The following is a 14,151-nucleotide window of genomic DNA, read 5'->3' on the forward strand; positions in this document are numbered from 1 at the left end:
AGGATTCACTACCTTTTCGTAATGTTGTTGAGTTTCTGAGCTTTCTGTTGCGTTTTGATTTGTAGGATAATGTTACAATGGGTAAAATGTATGCTAGTGCTAAATTCTTTTCATAGTCAAAGATATTGCAGCTTGCAATTTTTGCACTGGGGTACTGGCCACCCAATTGCCATTTTTAAGTAATATATCTGTCTTACAAAAAAGAGTTAATCTATATATATATATATATATATATATATATATATATATATATATATATATATATATATATATATATATATATATATAAAGCTCAAATACCACTGACTGACTCACTCACTCATCACGAAATCTCAAAAACCACTGAACGGATTGCAATGAAATTTGGAACACACCTTCCTCTTGGGTCTTAGGTGCTCACTAAGAAAGGGTTTAGAAAAATTCGCCCTGGATCGCGGCTAACTCGCGAAAAACGCGATTTCTCACGCATTGTAAACTCATAAACTCATAAAATAAATAAAGAAATAACAGTACGGATCCTAATGAAACTTACTACATTGTTTCTTATTGCATGTTAGATGCACGATATAAATTATTTTCACAGTAGTTTGCCCTGTATCGGTACTACAAAGGGGTAGTATGTTATTTGTTGACGTTACGTTCTGATCTCTGATCATCCAGTCCTGCTCAGTGCTTACTGTTTATTGCCATATTGCTTAGCGTTCTGCCTTCCGTAGCGAAGCACGGGTACTTTCCGCTAGTTCTACATATATTTCACTGAATTATAACCTCAACCTCACATAGCTATACAATTCGACACAGCCCAGGTTTGTACATGTCCTAAAATAGATTTATATATACATACCAAAGTTATGGGTTCAACCATGTGTTAAGAGACTGCAAAACACATTGCAACACAACATAACCACTGGTCAACATGGTAAAAAACGTTTTATAATAGGAATGTCAGTTAAAGGTCTTTAATACTACTGCAGCTTTATATTCAACATGAATCACTGTAAAAATGACCATTACTTTTTTTTTTTCTCAGATTTAGTGTTATATGTCATGAAGTATCCCTTGATACACAAATGCTGTCTTCTGTCTGCTGGTGAAAACTGATATCCCTTAACCCTGGATGGTGTTTCAAAATAAAACACAGCACTGATTTATGCCTGGTTTTATAACCATTGTTCATTTTTCATTTTTTAATACCTTTTTTTAATACCAGGAACAGTAGCTATCCTGGGCCAAATGCAAAATAAATTACAATATGAATAGGAATAAAACAAACGATCATGCCAACTCAATGCCAGAATTTTATTAACACTACTCACTGTGCTAGCTGTCAAACATATAATGTAAGTGAGCCTGTAATTGTCATAACACAGCCTTATGCCAACAAAAATCTATATTACTTAACTCAGGTGTTGTCGGCTTGGTTTCAACATTGACAAAGCAGCCTTTCTGACAACCAGGACCTTTCAGATTAAGCATAAATGTTTATATACATTTATATCCCTTGTGCACACTGCCTTTAAGTACAGCATAACCCAGGTTCCTGTACACACCATTATAACATCTTTGTTTGTCAACATTGCGGACAACCTGAACATTTTTTCTTTTGTGTTCATTGTTTTTTAATGAATAATTACTATCAGTCATGAAAAGGACATAGCAGTTTTCCGCAAAAAAAACGTTTATAACGTCTATAACGTTTATTTTTTTTACAAGAACATGCAAGAATGAGAACAAACAGGTCTCCATCTTTTCATACCACTCGAATTATTTGCAAGCCCGAGACCAAAATGCTATCTCCAAATACTTCCGCTGAAACAAGCATTCTGACCCTGTCTCTACCTCTACACTGATACACATATGGTTCTCGTAAAAGGACTTTACCTTTTACTGTGTTAGGGTTTAATGTAAATCAGGTTCCAGAGGTTAGCCTCCAGTTTAACCTCATTCATTATAAAAAAGAAGAAGAAGAAAAGAAAAAAAAAGGAAAGTGGATAATTTGACAAAAACAGGACACTTTAATAGCATGCCCCTATAGTGTAATTTAAGGATTAGATCTTAAACTACACAGCACTTTCATTTCACTGTTTAATTAAGGCAAGAAAAAAAAAATGCAAGGGCCACTCAGGTGTGTATTATGTGCTGTCTGATTGCAGACCATTCATTCATTATGTTTGCTATGATTCAGCATTATACATAACATAGAATAATGCATGCAGAAGATTTCAGTAAACGTTTCTGTACAACTTAAAGCGATACAGTTTTTTTGTTTTTTTTTGTTTTTGTTTTTTACCAGTTTCCACATTGACTTTAGCTAATGTTCAACTGCAGTTGTGAATTTCGGAATACATGATTACAGGCAAAAATCTGACCTTTTGATTAATAATTTTTGTAGTTACACCCAGAGTTTAAACGGTTGGGATGAATACATTTGCATGAATGCCACATAAAGCATGTGAAGTTTAACCTTTAATCTCTGGATTATATAGGTGTCTCGTGCAATTCCATTACACATTATCTTGAATTTTGAATATGCTACCTATCAACCATGTTTGTTTCAAAATCATGACAGGAAAAAAAAAATCTGCAAATGGACATTTTTATGATGGGCGTGGGGGAGGTGTATACCCCTTATCAACTTTGCCCTTTAAGGAGCTATAAGACCTGCACAGACAAGCGCTGAACGCAGACATCTATCAGCCTCTAGTATTAGACGGAGTTAAGTATCCTTTCCTTTTACTAAGGAAATCAAAGAAAAAGCATGTGTGGGCCATAAAGCCGAACATTTTAACGAACAATTTAAAAGACTAAAAAAAAAATAGCAGAGAGTACAATGGTTTATAATGCAATTTATTCTAGAAGAAAAAAATATATTCACAATTATTGGATATTACTGCAATGAAGACACTATTAGTAGAGATAGCTACAAAATTCACAATTATTAGAGCTAACTGCATTAAAAAAATACAAATATATAAAAAACAATATGTTTGTATAACCTTCCATCCATATGTTTGTTTCTAATTTACTGTTACAATTTATTGGTTTGAAATATTAACTGTTGATTCATGTGGGCTGATCTAAAAAAAAAAAAAAAAAAAACCACACGCTGAAATAGAAGTAAAGCCATGCACTGTACATCAAATCACATTGAAATCTAAAACTTTAATTATCCATCATCATTAATAATTTGAATGTACTATATCTGGGAAGGTTAAAGGTTAGCAAGCACCTACCCTCTCCCACACACACCATTATTTCTCCCCCTATTATTACCAGCCTTCAAACTTCTCCAGTACTGCCTCAGCTCCCTTAATCTTCACCACTTCAAAGCCACATGCCCTCTGGCCTTATCGTACATGCTTAACACCAAGGCAATTCATTTTTGCCAAATCTCTCTGTCTTATTGTCTCTTTTTGCCTTTTAGCATAGGTAGAGTCCTTGCCTGATGTCTTTGCCTCTTTTCTCATGTCAGCTCTTGCCCCATCCTCATAATTAACGACCCAAATTTATTGGAGGCTCTTCTTACAACATATAGGTTCCCAGACCTTGAAAAACTCGGGATGATCTTTAGAGTCAGCCTATACTACAAAATTGCATAAGGAAATTGAATGTAAAGTGACAATCATTTGAATATGTTTTTATAGTAAGACTTGCTTCCATAAGACGTTCTCATGGACTTTACGGGTCATTTCTTTTGTAAAATAAATCCATGCAAAAAGGGTCACTGATCCGGCTTTGGCAAAAAAAAAGACACTCTGCCCTTGAAAACTGTAGAATAGTACTTAAAAAAAAAATAAAACAATCATTTTACCTTCTTAAAAAACAAAAGAAAACAGTGTTTATGATCTATCCTTGGATAATGATCATACTGATTTTATGATTGCTGTTTTAAAATTACACTTAGATTAGCTGTTAAGTATAGAGGCGTTTGAAAAATAACAGAGTCGTGAAAAAAGGCAGGCTGATTAAAAAATAGGCAGCGTATTTTCACTTTAAAATGTCAATCAATAATCACCTCATGATGTCTTAAACAGGCTCAAAGCACAAGGGTAAAGGGAGGTCTGGAACATATGGCATGATGATAGGGTTGATGTATTGACTCCTCCCCCATTGTCAATCATTAATTTATGGAAATGTAGATTCATCAGCAGAGATTAAAATGATTTTTGGCTGCAAAGTGAGTGCGGATGTTGGTGATGAGGGCTTCCCTAAACCAGAAATCATTAGAAGGAAAAGTAGCGCTCTGTATTCATAACAATGTGGCCTGATATAGATTTCAAGGTCCTCATGGGAAAGGGGTTGCCTTTCCTGGTGGTGGTGGTACATTTTTGTGAGTGTCTTGATAACACAAAACAAAGAAGAGGAAGCTGCGTCTACATTCTTTAACTTCACCAAACAGAAAAAAGATGCTGTTGGCGTATGTTAAGACGAACTGTGTTACTGCCCTTATTTGCAAGTGCTGAAAGTGAAGGAATGCTGCCTGATCACGGTAGTACTAATTTACCAATATACACAGGGTCACAAGAATGTAGACCAGCACCAAACACAAGAAGAGTTATCATGTTACCATAAAATACTCAAGACCACACACTCTCCAATGACAGCACACAACGCACACATTTTTTTTTAAAGAATGTTACTTTACACATTTTGAGCTAAGGCCACTAAAACATTTCTCATATCTACACACTATGTTTCATGTAGCACAAGATGAACCAGTGAGCTTTAATCAACTGCATAAAGTTTCTAGCATATATCACCAAAAAAATAACAATATATGAACACTCTTTTAGACAGTGGTACTAATCTAATCATTAAGCTTTTTTCATTTTATTACTACTCTTTTATTATCTCCATTTGGTTGGATCCTGACTGAACCCCCTCCCCCATCCTGCTGTAATTGTATGATGTTTACCCTCTCAGCCCAAGGCCATGTTTCTAATTATCCCTACATGAAAACTAGAAAGTCCAGCACTGTCATTAAAAAAAGAAAACTAATGTCCAAAGCACAGACTACGATGTAAACAGGTGTGTTCATGTACGAAGGGTATTTTTGTCTCCTCTTCAATACACTTTGAGCTTTTATTGTTGGGTCAAAGGGTTAAATGTTTAAGATCTTGAAAATGGTAAAAAAAATAAATTCATGGGGGAGTGTGATAATGACTAGAACCTGGTACACAGCAGAAGGTATTTCTTCTAATGCCACCTATGCTAATTTGTACATCTAAATTAATTTACATCTGATTTAGTTCATAATCACAAAAAGGAGATGAATTGTTATATACAAATATAATAATGTGAACACAATTACAACATACTGGTACGTTTTAATCACTTTTCTAGTAGCCATGCGTTGTTATGGAACATAGGACTATATTTTTTGTAGTCTACACACACTTAAGACAACACATCTAAAACCCATTTGATGTCGTTTTGAATAAATATGGCCATGAAAATGATTCAATCTTTTCAACCCTTATTTACTCATAGCCAACAGCCATTTTTGCAGCCTTGTTGATAAAACTGGCTCCTTATCTACATAAGTTAATCTTTTCAAAAGAACTAGATAAGTTTTAGACAAAAGTTTTTCGTGTTAGGGAAAGTTTCTTCTGTTTTGATAGGTGCATAGTATGTGCATTATTAGACCGATCTTCTACTTATAAAATGATCGTAAAATCATCAAAAAATATTAACCATCATTATATGCATGACAATAAATCTTCAACCAAACACTTCACTCAAAATTGTTAAAGATATACCTATAAACATATTAAAGATAGGATTTTCTTTTTATTATTATTATTTCATCAGTTTGCTGCCTTTCCTGATGTACAGGTGCAAGGCAAGCTAACATGCCCAGGCTGATTCTACAGTGTGTGTCAGAGACTAACAAAGCACACAAATGTTTAATGCACAAACATTACAAGGCCCTCCGTCAGCGGAGTGGGGCCTCATTCTGAAAACAGTGCAAATGCAACCTCAGCAAGAGTGATAAAAGGCCACAACAATGAAGGCACTGTGGTTGGCACTGTGGAAGCTGCTCCATAATTCGCTTTTGCTGACGTTTACAGGTTTGATCAAATTCATCTAAGGGTGGAGCCATTATCATTCATGGTGTAGTGGAGGAACAAGTCACGTGACTGAATCTAGCCACACATTCCTATTATGTTTCTATCATGTGTACATGTTCGTGATCTAATTAGAATGAGGTTATGTGTATAGACTAAATAACAGCAGTTACACAACAGCATGTCTCACTGAAAAAGCTTACTTTAGTTTACCTGTCTGACTGAACAAGCTTCATGAGACCAATGTGATATGGTTTTGGGTTCTTCAAGTACATAAATTACTACTACCAAGAACACTTCTGTTAATCAGTAACTGGAATAAACTGTAGGCGTTTGATATTAAGATGCTGCTCCATGCTAGCTGGCTATAAAAAAAGCACAGTCTGAACTCAGTGTTTTTAAATTATTGTGCTTTCCCTATATACTATTTCCTGTCCTGGATTAATGTTTAGGAGTTAAAGCTAAATAAAAAGCATGTGGTGTCTGGTGAAGTACGGAAAATGTCCAGTTTGTCTCAGTAGGTTTCCCAGAATGGCAAGGGTGCTAAAATAGGTCACCTAAATCCAAGCTATTCAACTTTCTTTTTTTCTTTTTTTTTTAAAATCTAATCACAATTACTGATGAAATGTGATGCCACAAACAATATATCTTGTAATGTTGACATATATATATAACTTTTTCCTGAGCTGCTAAGAATTTGCTTAATATACTCAAAAAAGTGATTAATCAAAGCATTTTATCAAACATTTAACAAAACAACTGAGTAAAATACACACAAGAGCATTTGTTTAAGGTACTGACAAATCAGTCTGATGTATCTACAGAACACCAAAATGAGCCATTCAATGTATTTTTAACAACTCACGTCAGGTAAACTTTATGCTTTTTTGTAGTAAAGTGTGGAAATCATGTAGTATTAGCCTGATCGTCTGTCCTTCTACAATTCATTATATCAGTGAAAGAAAAGGAAATTAAATGAATTGAAACGGTGTCTGCTTGAGACACAGGGACAGGCTAAAGTTCACAGACGTCACAACCTCTGCAACTGTATTTTGTTTTGTAAATTTCAGCACTTAAGCCATGAACTTTTGGAACACTACACCCAAATAACTAAGCAAATACTCTACATGGAGAAGAACAATCTTACTTCTTTCTCACAAGGTCTGTTGTCCAAATTTCTGATTACTCAGAACTCTGTGTAGAGAAAGTGTGAAGATTAACTGAAAAACCACTTATACAGTATTTTTTAAGATCTTCATCACAAGCGGTTTAGCTACAGTAAGTGAAACCACAATAGCAGTAATTAGCTTTCGATAATGCCTGAGAAATGAAGAAGTGGGCAGGGAACTGTTGTCACAGCTTGTCACATCACATATTTTCGAATGGTGTTAAAAGATTGGCATTTTTCTTATTAGTTTGCAGATATATGATAGTATAACACTCGCTCAGTATCAGTTACGGTAATAATGTTGGTGAGAGTTTTAAAAGTGCTGATCAAATGTGTGTCATAATTTTCACCAAACTGACAATGTTATGAAGAAAACATGATCATTTATTATAGTTTTTATTGAAATATAAATAATAGTTATGTGGTTAACACTTTTATAGTGCAATTATTGTCTGTAACAACACACGCTGCTGCCAATTATTATATTCAGTGATTAATGAAACCACACCTGACACATTTAATTTTCCATTAATTTGCATAGTTATAATTAGTGTTGTGGAATCTCATCAAACTAGTTCCTATTGTAACTTACAGCTATAAGAACTCATGTGTTTCCAAGAAACCAGAAAGTCCTCTTTCCTTAAAGCAGAAGAATTTTTACCTTTGACTGTTACAGTGTGTTGACACTGGAGACTACTTCCAAAAATGTTAACTAATCATGATTTTACTGGAAAGTTTACACTATCAACAATTGCATAGTTTTTGTTTAATCTGTTTGTGCTTAGCGTCTGCCAGAGTATTTCCATGGTTAAAGAAACAATGTGGCTGGCATTACTGTCAGTGCTTCTGTTATATATCAAATTAATTTAATAGAAATACCATAATAGATTTTGGGTCTAAAACAGGGATACGGGCACCTGTGCTTATACAAAGATCAGATTTGATCTAGTCAACATTACACAAATCTACACACATTTTCAGCCTCAGAAAACATTAAAAATGATAAGTTGCTGGCATTTTGAGTTCCAAAACATACTGACACCCAAAACTATCAATACCAGTGACACCACCACTTACACAATGTAACAGAAAAGGGTCTCCATGTGTTAGTAAGCTGCTACATTCTACTCATGAATTCTGAGGTAGTATTTAATCATCTTGCACTATGTATTGTAGGTCGAGCCAACTTTGTTACATGATACATCTGAATATACAGATGATTAGCTATACATAAAAAGTGGAGGTTTAAAGCCTTTCTACTATCAAAGCATGCTCACACCTTTCTCTCATGTAATGTGTAACTGTTCCAAATGAGTGACTGGTTTAATGTCCAGTGTTAAAGTAATCATTTATATGAGTATTAATAGAAACAGACCATAAACCCACATGAACATTATTTGAAGTACACTGTGACATTGATTAAAATCTTACCCATAGGTCACCTTTTTGCTTTTTTATATATATAAAAGAAAAGCACAAAAAGCCACATCTTCAGCCATAGCTAGGCTGATGTGTGGTATCTCCTCCCTGAAATAACAACTAACCTGTCCTACTTTGCAAACCAGACATTTGAGTAGCAAATTGAGGGTCAGCTTTAAAAGGATTTCAAAGAAAAAAAGCAGCCGCTGTACATAACAAGGAATTCCCTTAAGGTATCTTAACCAATTTTCAGAGCCAACATCAGCCATACAGTTGTGAATATATTGCAACTGTTGCCCTACATGAAACATTCAATTTAAAGTATATTTGAGGATTCATCTTTATACACAGTCGATTAATTAATCTACATGTCTGACACAACACTGAGAACTGGGTGGAAATATTAACATAATTAAAAAAGCGAAACTTGATTTTAAAATGATAATTATATGTTTGTAAAACAGATTAAAAGGTTTTCTATTTGTATATTTTTTAACAATTTTGAGTGAACACTTTGGTTGAGGATTTATTGTCATTTTTTTCCTACACCATGGGCACATGCATTTATTCTTAGCGTAGGATTGTTTATTTACAGCCTAGATTTGAACAATTACAACAAAAAAGAAAACTAGGAAAAACTTCTGTGCCACAGGTTGATATAATTATAAGACCAGTGACAGTTAAAATGATAATAATAATTAATTTAATTTGTATTGTTTAATTAAGGCAGAAAATCTGCCTTAGAGCGCAGACAATATTATCTTATTTAATTTAAGATAATTGTGTAGTGAACCAACGGAATTGAAATTTTAAAAGATGAGAGAGAGAAAAAAAGAGATTAAAAGTGATTCACTTTGACATTTTAAATTGATGCTGTAAATCACATCAGCTCTCATCATGTAAACAATGATCTTAGTATGTCTTCCCCCATGCAGAATTGAACAAAAATCTTCTCTTCATTTATTTTGATAATCATGTTTAAAGGGATCTTGTTTGTACCTTCTTAAACACTTGAACATGTGCGTTTATAGAAGGAAATCTGTACATTCAATTCTAATCACAGATAATGTCTTTTGCTGCTGTGCAATTGGTTCTGTCAGCGTTGGACTGTGTGACAGTAACTCACGACTTGGAAAATGGTCACTTGTGCAAGCTGTGAAATTTCTAAAGGTTTCTTATTCTCAAAACTTATAACCAAATAAGCAAAATTGACCTATTTTATTCATGCATTTTCTAGTTCATGTATCTTATTTAAATCGATTTAAATCGATTTCTCAATTGTTTGGGTAAAAATAGCTTTTTTTGATTTAAAAATATTATAGTGTTAAACACATTTTATTTAGTTCATTAAGTTGGACCCTTATCTTTTGTACGTTTTGTGTGTGTCTTTTATCTATAGACATGTACATGGTACCATTCTAAAAAAAATGTACGACGCATAATTGGACTATAATTGCCTTTTAAAATAAAGCCTTTAAGGTACACTATACATACTTTTTATATAATATATACGTTTTTACCAATTATTGACTAGAAAAGATATTATTTATCACCCTTTATTTTAATAGTAGTGTACAATTGATGTATACTATAACTAAAATGAATTGAAAATGTAGCTTTGACAAAGATTTATGGTACACAATTAGGACCTTAATTACCTCTTTGAGTTCAAAATTAAACCTTTGAAGGTAAACTATACATAGGAGTCTTGTTTGAAGATGTCCAAAAGACCTACCTATATGGGATCCACCCCTGAAACTAGAAAAAGGTCAATTTTAAATTGGGGAGGGGGGGGGGATATGGTGACCAACACAATAGTTGTAAAATACAATTAAAATGAATTTACCTGCATGTACAGAGTACAACAGACAAATATGTCTATTCTAAAAATATCTGAAAATTGCTTTAATTTAAAGAAATATTTTCACTAAGTATACTTAAACATGTAAAGTAAGAACTAATTTAATTTGTACCCTCACACACACACACACACACACACACACACACACACACACACACACACACACACACATACATCAGCCAAAAGGTGGGCATTAAATGGAGCTAACAGGATGAGGCAATGGGGAACTGCACTGTTATAAAGTTCCAAAGCTCTAATCCAGACCAGCAGTTTGGTCCGTTTCCACCATCCCCCCTCACAGCCACACCCTGACACACAAGTCAAATGCTGCGTGGAAAAGAGGGATAAACTCTAAACTCATCCCACATGCATGCCTGCTCCTCAATGAACACTTGCCCCGGCAATGATAATGAAGGTCTCTAGGTTTAGAGTGGTGGTCTTTCTTTGTGAAAACTTTAGAACTGTGGCATTTAGTTCATACCATCTGAAGATATTTGCTGTGGTTGTAGAGTAAATATCTGGTATTTAGAATTGCTTCAAGAAGCATAATATATTTAATGCATGATGAGCAGAACTCATTGAAAATATCCAAATAGCATGAATCTTATATAATGAATAAATGTTTGCATTTTGCATAGTTCTAGAGTGGAAAATAATGACATTATGTTTTTGATTCTGTCACAAGAGAATTTTACTGAAATGCACTCTGTACTTATAAATCTGTAAATCTGTACTTATATTCACCACTCAGTTTACATTTAAAAAAAAGCATACCATACAATTTATCACATTTAAAGGTTGTATAAACTTTGCTCCTTTTGGAAATTATGCAACCACTTTACTTAACACTTGTTTAAACACGATTTGATTTTCTCTTTATTCGAGCACAAAAAATGGCTAAAATGGGATCAGAGGCCTCTTCTCACCTTACAAAGCAATCAACAATAATCTGATGCTTCACAGTCCCCAAAGAAGTGGAGTTACTGGCTCAGTGCTAAAAAAAGTCAGTGGTATACTCTTGAGGTCAGAGGAAAATTAAGTAGAATGGTTAACTAACCAACCAAAACAGGGGGTGAGACACAACATTTGCCCACATGACAGTCAACATTACAGTCACAATTGTAAACAACTTTACATTTTGATGGGAGATTGTGCCAAAGTAGGATATAAGTAAATTGTTTTTCAACAATTTTTTAAGGGGGGGGGGGGGGGGACTTAGGGCTCAAGATTGGAAGATGGGAAATATGCCATTTTCAAATGGGATACAAGAAATGTCATAATCTTCTCTTGGCTTCTTGGAATGTTTTTTTGATTCTTTACACAATAAAACAAACAAAAACCACTTTAGGGGTGTAGAATGAACTTCATCTTCAAGTGAATGGATTATGGCTACATTAGTGAAGAAAATAAGGGCACGGTAATTAAAAAATTGATTTAGCACTTAATCATTTTTATTACGATGACCACAAAATATCTTCTGTATCTTCATGCTTTTTCAGGTATGAACAGACTTTCTATACTTACACAAGGGAGTAATATGGTCTTAGCAAAAGTCTCAATGTACAATAATAAAAAAAAGGGGAAGATAAAATTCTCATAAAAGACTCCTGCTGGTATTTGTTCACAAATGATTAAGATATACACTGGCAGTCAAGTCCAGCACTATGTCCCACAACACCTGTCTACCCTTAATAATATATCTACTCCTATGAACAGAGAGGACTCAATGTTTTCTTTTGCTACCTTTGCTGACACATCTTGAGACAAAAGGAGCCTGTCATGGTGGGAGGTCCCCTCTGTGTAAGTAGCCACTCAGAGTTCTGTGTTGTCAGTGTTGGCGACATGCCCACTGGCCCCCTGACACCTGGCAATAATGACATTAGAGGAAGGTGGAGGAGACAGGACGTCAATGGACAGATTTGTTCAATTTAACCCCTCTGACCCCAGGCTGGTCGGCTCAATCTGTCAGCTGGACCCCTCCCCTTGGCGCTAAGTAGCCTCACAGAGACAAGAGGAGGAGAAAGAAGGAGACAGAGGTAGAGAATGATGAGAACTGATAGAGATGGTTACCAAAAGAGAGGTGTATGTCAAAACATCCCTTCAAGCTGGAGGAAACGCAGTGTCTCTATGAGCTCTACTCATAATTGTGAGATTTTCTGATAATTAGGAATGCAAGAGAATATGAATACATAATTCATAATGAACAAATAATGGATTCTAAACAAAAATTATAACAATGCCTATTAGTTAAAAATTTAGAACAAGAAATATAAGAAATGTGTTGCTTTTGCTTAAGAAAATGACAGAACAGTTCACAGGGCATCTGCTGATACTAGAATTTGCTGCAGGGTGAAGCAAAAAAAAAAACCCACACACACATGGGCAGTTTTTACATTCATAAACACATGTTCTGTACAACCTTAATTTACACACCCTGGTCAGGGCTGCAAAAGTTTAACTTGTACCACTTTAGTTTTAATTTTGGGGAAGTATAACCAAAACAGACACTATCACTAACATTTATCTTATATATTATCATTTACTAATAAAAATAATTACAGCTTAAATGTGACTGGAGAAAAATATCCATATATGAGAGCCAAGATGAACAGAGCCCATGGACAGTGCTGGTATGTCTACCTCTTTTTTTTCCAGTACTATCTAGTGCATCTGGTACCAGAAGGGTATGGTTCATTAAAAAATATGCCATGCTATCTTTTGGTTAATATCCAAATACAGATATACAGAATATACAGTGAATAAAATGAGGAGCAGACTTGTGAACCAATCCTATCCTCCCAAGCCTTAAACTCTTCTAAGGCTTCTGAACAGTTGCTAACAAGACAAGATTACATAATAGAGAGAGAAAAAAACCGCAGAAAAATAAAGATAAGCTATGGTCTGTATGAGCTGAATCAACACAGGATCAGGTGAACACTTGGCTCGTACTACTCTACTTCATTCCTTTAGCTTCAGCTGTCTTTTGCTTTAAAGCATAAATCTCTCTCTCTCACTGCTCTCAGGCATCTGTAGCAGATCGTCTGCACGCTGCAGCAGTAGTAACAGCCAGCTGGAGCCAGGCCAACTAAACGCTGCCAGATAAGTCAGAGGGCCACAAGTGTGAGCAAACACGATGGGGGAGAGGTCAAACAAAGTGTTGCATGACGCAGACCTTGGCAAAAGCCTGGGATTTTAAAGGAGGGGGATAACACAAGCTTGCTGAGAATGGAAGCCTATGCAAACATAGCTGCATTTGAAAAGACCTTTCCAAGATATCTTTTATAATCTGCTTAATTGATAATTGTGCACTTAAATTGACAGAACTTGTCTCCAGCCTGTTTTAAGCAGAAGAATGTAACTTTTTTTCCACAAAAAAAGCGACAATAATTCTAATAACATGTTATACATTTGACAAAATATTGCAAAAATCTTCAGCTGTTGTAATTCCACAACATTCCAATAATAGAATCATAGAATTCCCTACACTTCCCCAACAAATAATTATCATGTTAATCTGACATCTGCAGGTTATCAAATAGCTTGTGTTTTCATCATAATTTACAACTGCAATGTGGAAAATGCAGAAGGAGACTGGATTAGTCATTATCCTTTTCTTTCTTTTCAGTTGCCTTCTT

General features: G+C 34.8%; 1 protein-coding gene across 2 annotated transcripts in view; it reads right to left on the reverse strand.

Annotated features, from left to right (window-relative positions):
• Positions 1-14,151, reverse strand: part of arid3c (AT rich interactive domain 3C (BRIGHT-like)) — a 56,529-nt gene that overhangs the window by 28,059 nt on the left and 14,319 nt on the right. The gene's annotated exons all lie outside the window — the stretch shown is intronic.

This window comes from Silurus aristotelis, assembly GCF_946808225.1.
Source record: "Silurus aristotelis genome assembly, chromosome: 23".
Classification (NCBI taxonomy): Eukaryota; Metazoa; Chordata; class Actinopteri; order Siluriformes; family Siluridae; genus Silurus; species Silurus aristotelis.